Source organism: Lissotriton helveticus, chromosome 8 (genome assembly GCF_964261635.1).
Source record: "Lissotriton helveticus chromosome 8, aLisHel1.1, whole genome shotgun sequence".
In the NCBI taxonomy this organism is placed as follows: Eukaryota; Metazoa; Chordata; class Amphibia; order Caudata; family Salamandridae; genus Lissotriton; species Lissotriton helveticus.
In genome coordinates this window covers 1,665,131,483-1,665,141,447 of record NC_136069.1, presented here as the reverse complement: position 1 = coordinate 1,665,141,447, position 9,965 = coordinate 1,665,131,483, and the positions used below count along the sequence as shown (strand labels likewise).

The window sequence follows — 9,965 nt, the reverse complement described above, 5'->3', positions numbered from 1 at the left end:
TCTTCAATTTACTTCCCCGGAAAGCATGAGGCATTGTATACCTTCATACTCCCCCTTCCTAAGCATGGTGGGGGCTTCAGAGGCTTCTGAGAGGTACGTGCCTTTCTTATTTTCTACATGAGCCTGCTTCCATGTAGCACCCACACCCACCCCATCAATGCCATGTGCCCTTACTGCATGTTACTGTTGGTTGTGTTTTTATACAATGCAACCCTGCTCCATTCCCTAGATCCTTCTCCACCCCATATCAAAACAGGGGGAGTATGTAATGCTTACCCACCAACCATCTTTTCTACATGAGCCTGCTTCCATGTAGCTCCCACACCTGTCCCCTCAATGCCATGTGCCCTCACTGGGTGTTAGTGTTTGTTTGTGTTTTTATAGAATGCAACCCTGCTTCGTTCCCTGGATCCTGCTCCAACCCATATCAAAACAGGGGGACAATGCAATGCTTACCCACCAAACATCTTTCTTTGTCTTCTTATCTAGTCCTGCCGGATGCCCAACCCGCCGCCCATGCCATCAGTCACATTTACCTTCTACCATTAATCTCCAAGAAAAATAAAATACGGGCAAAAAAAACCCGGAGTTTCAGTTATTCCCCATTCTGCGGGAATTAACTTGTAACTGCATTTACTTGTGAAGTATTATGGTATTATACCAGTGTTTACGGGTGCCCAGTTATCAACCCGCCAGCACCATCACCTTCTAAAGAGGGGCTTACTGGGAAGAAAGGGAATGCTCTGCTGCAGTCCCTTCCCTAATTAACATTTTTCTAACTTTCGCAGCATTGTCCACCCTTGTTTTGAAGTTAAGATGGACAGTTAAAATAAAATGCAATCGAACCATAACGGGGTCATTGAAGTCCTTGCAGTAAAGTGTGAAACTACAGCACACCGCATGCCTTACCACATTATTTCAGTTTTTGGGACGTCTGACGCAGTTTCTGATTCAGGTTTCCCTGTTATAAATAAAAAAAATGCATTTGCAATGCAATAGGTCTCGCATTTACGCGAGTTTAAGCTATTGGCATTGTAAATGGCAATGCCTTTTATTTATGTTTTAAAAACCAAAATATAAATAAAAGCCATTGTCATTTACAATGCCAATAGCTCAAACTCGCGTAAATGCGAGACCTATTGCATTGCAAATGCTTGTTTATAGATTGGTGTGATTACAGCTCCATGCCATGCTGATGGAATTGAGTTACTTTATAAAATGCTGTTAAATACTACATTCAGATACAGGGACCACGGACACTACCGTTCATGTGAATACGGCTATAACCGCGTTTGACGTGGCTGAGATAGAGATCACCCCACTCGGTATGATATTGTTGGATGCCGAGAAGGCTTTTGACCGAGTGGGGTGGGACTACCTTTGGCGCGTCATGATAAAAATGGGATTTAACGGCCATTTTCTGAATGGGATACAGGCACTATACGACAACCCTTTAGCCTGTATTAGTTATGGGGGACAGACCTCTACGGACTTTGAGATATCTAGGGGTACTCGCCAAAGCTGCCCCCTATCACCTTTACTATTCGCCCTTTCACTCGAACCATTTTTACACTCCCTTCAGTTACAATCCGAAATTATTCCTTTTAAGACTAAAGAACAGCTTTTGAAAATTACGGCATATGCCGACGACATCGCCATCTACACATCCGACATAATCAAAGCGCTACATGGCATTAACTTAGAAGCTCAAAAATTTGGTAAAGTATCTGGTTATAGACTAAACATAAACAAAACACAAATAATAGCTAACTATACACCAGTGTCCAATGTTCCTGAGATATGTAAGACCACTACATACCTAGGTGTCAAAATCACATCCAAAATACGAGAAATAAATAATCTTAATTATAACAAGCTAATTAAATCCACTACTGTCTTGCTGAAAAAATGGCATAAATTACCTCTGAACCTAACCAGCAGAATTAATCTTATCAAAATGAAGATACTACCCAAATTCCTGTATCTTTTTCGCTCCATTCCACTAGTACTACACAACTCCTTTAAACGGCTAGACGGAACACTCAGCACCTTCATATGGGGGTATAAAAAAGCCAGAAGATCACTGAAGCTCCTCAAAAACAGTACAGACAAGTGCGGTCTAAACTTTCCTGATTTTAAGTTATATTTCTGGTCTTCATTCATTAGGCGCCTTAGGTCTTTGTTATATAATGAGGATACTTTTTTTTCACTCTTTCATGTTAAAATCTGAATCAAATCTGTTCTTATTGCGAGCCAATGACCCTAATTATTTCAAAAGGGTGAAGTTTAAGACCGCCAAAGACATTGTTAGGTTTTGGGCTAACATTATGGCCTATTGTAAAACTTCTTTTTTCCATCCGAAATTGCAGCTATGGGGTAATCCGGGTCTTCCGGGTATCTTCAACGACGGAATAGCTTTCAGATGGTCTGCTTACGGTATTAATACTCTGGGAGACTTATACGGAGCAGAGGGGTTTTTAGACTTCCATACCCTCCAAAACCTCTATAACTTAACGGAAACTATGAGATTCAAATATGTACAAATACATGATTTTTTAATAAGAAAGAAACAATTACATAACATCTCAGACAACGATATCTGGAATTGTTTTTATTCCACTAGAATTAAATCAGTTATAAGTGAGGCTTACAAATCCTTCTGCGCCGCCAAAATTGATGACTGCACAAAATTAGCGTAAAAATGGAGCAATAAGACCGGCTTAAATATAACCTCTAAGCAAATTACACGCTCTCTCTCCAATAATAACAACCTTGTATGGTCATCCAGCTTAAGACTACAACAGTTTCGCACAACATGCATGTTGTACTACACACCAGAAAAGATATCCAAGTGGTCCCGCAATAACATCCAAGGGGATCGCACTAAATGCCCCAAATGCTCTGTCAACGCAACAGATTTAGGACATATGCTGTTTTCTTACCCAATCCTAAAAGACTTCGGGGGAGACCTACTCAAAATTTTGGAAATCAAAAATATTGTTCTACCCACTTTTTCTGTAATATCTGTACTACTTGACATATACCCTGCGTCTCATCCCCAATCATCTTTGATAACTATTCTCACATCCTGCGCTAAACTTGTGTTGGCTAGAGCATGGATATGTCCTAAACCTCCGAATATCTGGGAATGGTGGTCATTAGTTAATGAAATTCATTCTATGGAGCAAGGATTAGCCAAACTCAGAGGTGCTCGCTCACTACAAAAATTTGAGAAAATATGGGGAAACTTTATTGATGGTCTCGCGCCCAATCATGAATAGAAAGATAATTTGTTTGAACTAAAAAATACTATTTCCCTTTTCTATGCTCCTGTATTCTTATATATTACTTTCTCTTTTTTTTTTATGTATGTACGAAATGAATTATTTTTTCTTTATTGCATTCCAATTGGAAAATGTAACTAGCTCCTCTTAGGGAGCGGGCTACATATACTTTCTAAATAATGATTTCTTATTATATGTACAATGATTTGTCTTCTCCAACAGTTTGATAATAAAAAAATAAAAAATAAATAAAAGATACAGGGACCAGATGTCTGGTTGAGACAGGAAGAGATCGCCTGGTATGCCATCTATTCCTGGAGCCTTTTCTTTTTTCATTTGTTTTACTGCTCGATATGTTTCGGCTAAGGTAAAATGGAAATGGGCTACAGTAGAGACAGATTCGCTGTTCTCTTCGTTGGTTGTAATTCCCACATGACCACAATTTCCACCTAGGAAAGGACTTTGTAAATTGTTTTGCTGCTGCTTGCCATTATACAAACTACTAGCCTGGGTGACCCATGTGTGTGGTTATGAAAATTCTGGACTCGTATAAATAATTCTGGACTCGAGAATTTTACTTCGTCGAAATATGACGAATTTAGTATCAAAAGACCGAGAATGACGAGTATACCATGTGGAAGCATTTTCAACCTATTCGAGTGACGATTTCACCTCGAAATTGTCATTATCGTTCAGAACCCCCGGCTTCCATTTTATGTGTGACAGCCATTTTGTGAGTAGCCCTTTACATAGGCTTATATTCCAGCTGAATTCGATCCCAAAAGGACACGTACACCTTAATCGACTTTCCTATGACCTGTGCAAGTTGGAACCATTGCCCCAGGCCGAACTCGTTAGGTCAGTTCCCCTCCCAGTGGCCGAACAAGATAGCATCAAGGCTCAACAAGCCATAAAACCATTTCAGCGCACACACCTGCCGTATCTTGCTCGCATCTGTCTCTGCTCTTTTTGCTTCACTTGCTTTATGGTGGGGAGGTGCCTGTTTTTATTGGGGGTCCGCCGATATCTGATGAAATGTTGGGCCTTGCCGGGTGATTTGTTGTAGGCAGCACAAAGTGAAATATGGAAATGTCATCATGACTCTGCCTTTTCTTTTATACTAGAATATGTCAATGATCCACCATAAAACCAAGAATGTTTGCCTGAAGCTTAAAATTCTGTATAAGAAGAGAAGCCTGACTTTGTGAAATTGAGCAGTCTCCTGAGAATATACTTTCCCGTGTGTTGTACTTCTAGGACACTTGTTACCCTGGTTGCAGCCAATAAAATCGATCCTTGACTTCACCTAGAAGACTCTGAGTTTCTGTGGTCTGAATCAGGAAGAACTCGAGGTCTCTGGGTGTACCTTGACACCGCTGGGTTACCGGTTCTGTGCCGGTTCTTAAAAACCCAGTACCTCATGTGTCAGGTTTTATTACTGGGTCTAAATGATTGGCATTGGAAGGATTAACAGATAGTAACTTCCAGAAAGTCTTGTGGGCTCCCTTTTCTTAGGCTCCGGCAATTAACAACCATTGATCCTCTTCCCATTCCCTTCTAGCTCTGAGTAATTCAGTTTTATAATGACTCCTAGCCTTTGTAATTTCGGGTCTTAAGCACTTTTTAATAACCCTCAGTAAATAGGATTTTTCTAATTGGCAGCTTTTAGTATACCTGGAAGGGATTTCTTTTTGGAGGGAAGCACCTCTCCTCTGTTCCCTCTCGAAGCATGGTCTTAGTGTGTCCATGAGTTCGCAATGTATAGAAACAAAGTTAATATTGCGAATATTTGTGAAGTCTACCTGGGAGAGTATATGCACAAAAAGATTGTATGGAAGTGTCATTTTCTTTCCGTCCATCAACGGTTCTGCCTATTTAACATTTCTTAAGTTATTTGTCGTGACTATTGAGGATGTAGTTACAACAGATTCCAGTTTGACATCTCTGAAAGGAACCATAGAAAAAGTTGCACTGAGCGCCTGATGATCGCTATCCAGTCTATGGTCAACCTGCATTTCATGTAGGTCTGGCCATAGATCACTGTCCACTAGTATGTAATCAATTCTTGAGGTGCTTAAGACTCTTTTAAAAGTAGGGCGCGGTGGGCAGTCAGATTTCGTGTTACGGTTTGCTATTTTTAGTCTATAATCAATAATTAGTTCTACAATTTGGGCACCTACTTTTGATATTTTTGTTATTTTCTTATAGTCATGTGGGGGTGTTGAGGGTGTTTTAATAAATGCCATGTGGTTAGTTTCCAGAGGGTGATGTCTGACAATTGGTGGAATTTGGGTGTTGATATATTCCGCTACAATTTTTAAAGCTTTCTGGTTGAACCGTCCCATCAGGTCATCTATTTTATTTACTGTAGTGGATTGGGCATTTAAAGGGACTGATCTAATATATATATTCACTGGGGCTATATATTTTGGACCTGTTCAAGTTGTAATTTTGATTTTTATGGTGAGTAAGTCTCTAGAGTTGGTAGGGACTGTTGTTACTACAGGGGACAAGTCCAATTGATTGCATTTTCACTGAAAGTCAAGAAACCTGGTTGAGGTATTGGATAAATAGCCCACGTTTCTTGGAGAAATATAATATGATGTGAGTCAACAAACATACGCCACTCGGGGTCTTGAAGTTTGGACTTGATTCCCGCAACATTCCACAATAGCACATTTAAGCAATCAGCCTTTATCAAGTTTTGGGTCCTCATGGTGGGATGAATAGGTTCTCCCCGTGGTGTCAAGTGTTCTTCTATCTTATTATGAGTATCAGCTCCCCTGGGCCTTGTAATAGAACTTACAGTAGGAGATACATTAGGTAGTGTCCCTGAAACTACAGTAAACTGTAACCTTTTTGATATAATGGGGGGGGGGATCAAGTCTGCCGTCACTAAGTTAATCAAAATCAGAGGTGTTTATGGGGCTACGAGATTCTCTAGAATTGGACTGCCAAGTACATAGAGATGGATTTTGGTTATTTTCAACTGGTGGGCCCGGTATAGGGCCTGGGGGCTTTAGTTTTAATGTTATTTGGATGTCATTATTTGGTCTAAGCGTAATTAAAGTGCAATTAAACCTTCTGCTAGGGCCCTAGCCCTAAAAGCCACTCCTAATAGTCCCCCTGTTGATTTCCAGCTGTGAATCTTTTGGCATTGACTATATCCTCCCTTGTTATGGTTCTATGTTCCCTTTTGTAACGTAGTGTATGTAACAAGGACCCCCTGAAGTATAAATTCTTTAAATTCCTAGGTCAGGGACAAAACAATATATGAGAAATAACAACCTAGGCAATTCTTATTAACTTGTCTGTGCAACGACATGAAAGAGAGGTAACACATTAACAACTACGGTTATGCTTTTTATTGACATAGTTACATATAAAATACATGTTGCATTAAAAGATTTGTATCAAAAGACCATTTAGACCAAATCACATCAATATATATAAAACAATATCACAGAATTATAAAGGAAACACAAAATGTGGCACAACAATGCAATCGACGCGCGTTTCAGCGAACCAGCGCCTTCTTCAGGAATTGCCACGTATTGCCTGGAAAGAGTGTACAATAAATACTGTTTAATAAAAACTTTACATAGAACTTATTGATTGTATCACATATAAGTAAAATTACAGTTAACATGATTAACTAGACATATAGCAAAGCCTATAGTTGAATAACATTTAATATAGTCAACCTCTCATTTAATAGCAGACAAGAAAAGACATGCAACAAATACAGTCTATTTTTGACGTTTATTTCAATGCTCATTTTTGATCAAGAGTACCTAGAGTTGTATAGATAGTTAGGGCTTGTAGATACAAGACCAGTTCATTTGGTAGGAACATAAAGTGCAGTTTATTTCGCTCCTCAAAATTAGAGCCATGTCTTATACTTTTTATATTCACATATATGAGGCTATAGTAATATCGATCTTCACTTTATCTGGGCCATTTTTATAAGGTACCATTTAATTAAATACTTACTAAAAAAGTAGATTTTGTGGATCCAATAACAAGAACACGACTTTTGTTGATAGAATGATAAAAAATATCTGTGAAAAGTGAAAAACATTCAGTGTGGATGATAAACATATAGGATATTATAGAAAACCTCGTCTAAACTTTAGATGTTAAAATTTAGATTGTCACTCACATTTATAAAATGGTTTGATCTTTCATTTTCTTATTTTCCGAGTATTGTAGACTGCCTCTCAGTTGTTGAAACAGATTCGCTATAATGAGCTAAATAGGTACTTCTTCTAGCGAAGGTACACATAAAAACAACGACTTATTTCAGGAAATTGCTTCACTCTTTACGTAGAAGCTGCGTTGTCTAGGGCGCTAAATGTGGAAAAAACCTGGATGTAAAGTTTGAAAAACAAGCTTCATTGCTACAGATGAATTACGATTTATAAATCAGCCTATAAGTTCAAGAGAGAGCGGAGAGCCAGTAAAAATAGTACCTGTGGTTGAATTAACTAAGGCTCTTCAAACGCTGGTGTTTTCAGGTGTCTATGAATAAACAATGAAAACACGAAGGAACTCGAAGCTGCAAATTCAAACAAAGCATTTTGTATGAATATATGGAAGATTCGAATGACGAGAGAATTGCAGAGAACCAATGTGGCTTCCTAATATTTGTCGATACATAATAAGAACATGACAGAACGTGAAGCTGCAATTACAAACAACACGCTTATCTAAATATAGTTAGCGTTAGAGTGCTATTGCGATTGCGTAGGACAACATGAATGGTGAAGCCGTCCCACCAGCGAATCCAGCAAACGCGACGTTGAATTTACTGCTTACATGCCTATCATGCACAAACACATAATAAGTATAGTTACCTAAATTTATAAAGGAACCCGAGAATGTGGCCTTTCCATGTATAATTGTGGACACAAAGCTGTAAAAGATATTAGGTATACACAAGAAACTAGATGATATTGCATTCCATCAACGTGGGTGGATGCCTTTATTTTCTTATATGTAACCCACACGCAATGAAATTACCTAGTGTATCTGAATGACTGGATAGGTTTCGTAGATGGAAGTCAGATATTGAGCACAAGGCTGCAAAATAGAACGTATAGATTTCAAACGAGCGAATTATACAAATGTAGCAATACGGAATCTACCAGTTTATTGGTCATGTGAGAAATTTACCTGAGGTGTGTCTGTAGCTGATCTAACCTCCTGGTATATCAATGAATTAACCGGCATGACGCTACAGTGAAAGAGGGGAAACGAGAGATAAACTAAAATATACCGGCTGCTGTTCTTAGTTACAAGCTAATAAGCTCATCTGAGGTCTTGCATGCGCTTACCTATGATGGTGATCGGCCGAAGATGACCAGGAGCAAACGGCGTCCCACGCGGAAATGAAAAACCGATAACAAACGTTCACCGGTTTAAAGCCCTTTAAATACCCCTAGCTGATTGGAAGGCCCAACTAGAAAACCACGTGGTGTAGCTGGTAACACGAGTATGGATAGGGCATAGAGCTAAAAAATGGATCTATGCAAAGACGACTATCAGTCTCTCATAACTCTTAAAATAGAAAATAGAATAATATGAAACATACCAAATTTTAAAAATAATTCGATAATTCACGTGATCAAAAAAGAAAGAAGGGGTACATGAATACCTGCAATAAGGAAATACCGCGGTATAATATAAAACTTGCCTATGAGGCGGGGCATGAAATAAAAAAGGCATTGATGTAAGTAATCTTTAGAAACCATTGGAAGGGTAAATGTTCAGAAGGCCCGACTGAAATATGACGAGCTAACAAAGGTCATCAAGAAGCCAGTGGAAGATATATATTTTGAATTTAAAAAAAAAAAAAATCCCTAAGATGATTTAACCTATTGCGTTTTCCCAGGGGATTTCGCTATTTAGTCCATTTTTGAACATATCCAGGGCGAAAATCCCAAAAACTCTCGTTTTTTCCTGATTTGCATACCGCCCTTGGATTCTGGCGTATGGATTTTCTCCAATATGCGCCATTTAAAGTCATCAGGTCCATGGTTTAGCTCTAAAAAATGTTTCACCATGGGCGCCAATAACTTCTTTGTCCTTATGGCGGAACGATGTTCCGTCAGTCGTACCTGAATGGTCCTAGAGGTTTCTCCAACATACCCCAGGAGGCAGGGACATTGGATGAAATAAATAATATTAGAGGTTTTGCAATTCCACATATGGCTAGCATTGGTGGTGTAGCCATTGAGGGTAAATTTTTCGCCAACAAGAATGGTGTCACAAGATTTAGTAACGTATACAGTGGATCACCTTCTTTACCAATGCCTCATGCGTTTCAGTGTGGAGCCTCTAAATTTTAGGGGCATTGATCATAAAAAAGGTCAAAGGGTTTAACATTACTGTTAGTCGGAGTTGCCTTACTCTTTCCATCTTTGTATTTATAATAATAGGCATATCATTGGGTCTAAAGCTTATATCCACCTTTGTAGGTTTTACATACATCTCATCTCGCGAAGCGACACCATCGTGCCTAGGGATGATATGAGCCAGCAGCCTTTCCTCTCTATTATCTCCCCGGGGCTTAGTATTCACGTATTTACATTGTTCTCCATGTAGATTGTAAGTCCCAGTGTTTGTCGGATGGCATGCAGATAACCCAGTGTCAATACCTTCCGTTGATTTCGATGACCC

At 39.1% G+C, this 9,965-nt stretch overlaps 2 long non-coding RNA genes across 2 annotated transcripts; both read right to left on the bottom strand.

Annotated features, from left to right (window-relative positions):
- Positions 1-6,640: 6,640 nt before the first annotated feature.
- On the bottom strand, positions 6,641-7,844 carry LOC144772129 (uncharacterized). The gene is made up of 4 exons (XR_013599660.1): positions 7,757-7,844; positions 7,447-7,634; positions 7,278-7,345; positions 6,641-6,842 (listed from the first exon to the last, which is right to left on the bottom strand). It is a non-coding gene; the product is annotated as an uncharacterized LOC144772129 (long non-coding RNA).
- A 461-nt stretch (positions 7,845-8,305) lies between these two features.
- Positions 8,306-8,679, bottom strand: LOC144772128 (uncharacterized). The gene is made up of 3 exons (XR_013599659.1): positions 8,621-8,679; positions 8,460-8,520; positions 8,306-8,366 (listed from the first exon to the last, which is right to left on the bottom strand). It is a non-coding gene; the product is annotated as an uncharacterized LOC144772128 (long non-coding RNA).
- Positions 8,680-9,965: the final 1,286 nt, after the last annotated feature.